The sequence below is a fragment of the Nematostella vectensis genome, chromosome 2 (genome assembly GCF_932526225.1).
Source record: "Nematostella vectensis chromosome 2, jaNemVect1.1, whole genome shotgun sequence".
Taxonomy (NCBI): domain Eukaryota; kingdom Metazoa; phylum Cnidaria; class Anthozoa; order Actiniaria; family Edwardsiidae; genus Nematostella; species Nematostella vectensis.
Genome location: NC_064035.1, coordinates 12,952,032 through 12,955,017, shown reverse-complemented (window position 1 = coordinate 12,955,017; position 2,986 = coordinate 12,952,032).

The window sequence follows — 2,986 nt, the reverse complement described above, 5'->3', positions numbered from 1 at the left end:
TCTCGCACTTGGCAACCTCGTGATCACAAAGTCACACGTGGCACCGCTTGAGGCGAAAAATTGTTTACGGGTTTGTGTAATGCTCAAGATATTATTAGCATATGCAAGAGAACGTGCCCGTGGCTCATGATGCCGTCCATGAAAGCCATTTATAAATTGCGCGAGTTTGTCAAGCATAGCATCCATATATATGGCTCATAGCGCCATATTTGGTTATGGGCATCTCGTGAGCTAGTACATTTTCACAAACTTTTTTAACCTCTGCACTTCTTCGCTTCGTTCGCTACCTGTTTTTTTTTTTTTTTTTTTATCCATTCAGCTGCTTCTCATATCTCATGATCACAATGCTACTCGTCGGATAGTGTTCTTGTGTACTCAGCCTATGTTTGGGTATAGGGCTGCCCCTGGGGGTTTTGAAACCTGACCCTGTTTAGGACAAAAATTCTGAAAAACCATACCCTGTTTAGGACAACACCCTTTGACCTCCCACAGCTTGCGATTTTGTGATGGTAACTGGAGACACGCGACGCGCAACAATATCACTGCAGGACAATACTTTTTCGCGGCAGTTTTTTATTGCAAAGTCGATCGCAGAACCAAGCACCCGGTTAGCACACGAGAGCAAGCAAGCTAATCAGATCGGTTGCGGGATCAGCGGTTACGAGTTTTAGCAAGGCAAACAAATCGGTACCCAGTCTATGACAGCCTTGCTTAAAATTATGTACCCTGTTCAGGACAGAGAGGCCTGAAATATATACCCTGTTCAGGACAGAGGGGCCTGAAATATATACCCTGTTCAGGACAGAGACGCCTGAAATATATACCCTGTTCAGGACAGAGACGCCTGAAATGTATACCCTGTTCAGGACAGAGAGGTCAAAAACCATACCCTGTCCAGCGGCACGTCCCCGTATAGCCCATATAAGGGAGTACCCACCCCGGGGTTTTTGTATATGTTAAGTTATATAATGTTAAGTTATCTTATTGTTATATAAATAATTTAACTGGGAGACACCGAATTTGGAGTTCATTCATGATGCATCGGGCTGACTCCAAATAATACTTCTTTTTCTCTGCAATTTGGTGAGATAGAATACCTAGGCATTCTCAGTCTTTTATGTACTTTAATACAAGAAGGCCTTTATTTTTCTTCGATTTACGATATTTTTAGATGAATGAACTTTAATTCTTCTCGCAAATGTTAAGAAATCATGTAACTCAAGAAAAATGCGTACTTAAAAGTATGCATCCTGAAGTGTATCATATAAGATATCCCACACATACACAGCTATCCACACCATCCACAGCTATCCACACCATCCACAGCCATCCACACCATACACAGCTATCCGCACCATACACAGCTATACACCTAATACACAGCTATACACACCATACACATCTATCCGCACCATACACAGCTATCCGCACCATACACAGCTATACACCTAATACACAGCTATACACACCATACAAAGCTATACACACCATACACAGCTATCCACACCATACACAGCTATACACCTAATACACAGCTATACACACCATACACAGCTATCCACACCATACACAACTATCCACACCATACACAACTATCCACACCATACACAACTATCCACACCATACACAGCTACCCACACAATCCACAGCTATCCACACCAATCACAGCTATCCACACCATACACAGCTATCCACGGCATAAACAGCCATACACACCATACACAGCTATCAACACCATACACAGTCATACACACCTTACACACCATCCACAGCTATCCGCACCATCCACAGCTATCCACACCATACACGGCTATCCACCCCATACACAGCTATCCACGCCATACACAGGTATCCACAGCTATCCACACCATCCACAGCTATCCAAACTATACAGAGCAATCCACACCACACAGCTATCCACACCATACAAAGCTATCCACACCATACACAGCTATCCACACCATACACAGCTATCTACACCATCCACAGCCATACACACCATACACAGCTATCCACGCCATACACAGCCATACACAGCTATCCACACCACACAAAGCTATCCACACCATACACAGCTATCAACACCATCCACAGCTATCCTCGCCATACACAGCTATCCACACAATACACAGCCATCACAGTTATCCACACCATACACACGCTATCCACACTATACAGAGCAATCCACACCATCCACAGCTATCCACACCTTACACAGCTATCCACACCATACACGGCTATCCACACCATGCACAGCTATTCACACCATCCAGAGCTATCCACACCATCCACAGCTATCCACACCATCCACAGCTATCCACACCATACACAGCTATCCACACCATCCACGCCATACACAGCTATCCACACCATACACAGCCATACACACCATACACAGCTATCTACACCATTCATAATTACCTACACCATACACACCTATCTACACCATCTACAGCTATCCACACCATCCACAATTATCTACAGCAATGTACAGCTATCCACACCCATCTACACCATCCACAGCTATCCACACCATACACAACTATACACAGCAATCCAAAGCTTCAATCGAACTGATAGGGATGCTCATCGTATTTTTAATCTCTGAAAATTCATTGATCTCAAAAATGCCCTCGGTCAGCACCTATTCAGAACCTCGGTCACAATTTAACTATACGGACCTCCAAGCCGGTAAATAAACAGCTTTTTAATAAACAGGGATTCCCCAAACTAGATAGCTCTGATTTGCTCCTTTATCTTGGGATATCAGAGTTTCCCGCCGCGCGCAAGATTCGATGCCAATCTTTGCCAATTTTGAGTTGAAGTCAGTCGACAAGAAAGTCTAACGACAAGACTGTCCACATGGTGATGATCGGACTATGCGCGCGAGCAAATTTACTCTCGTTCCCATAGTCTGGTAGCAGCAAGAAAAGAAAGCAAAAAAAGAAAATCGTAAATAATTCGACTCCACTAACTACCAGGCGTT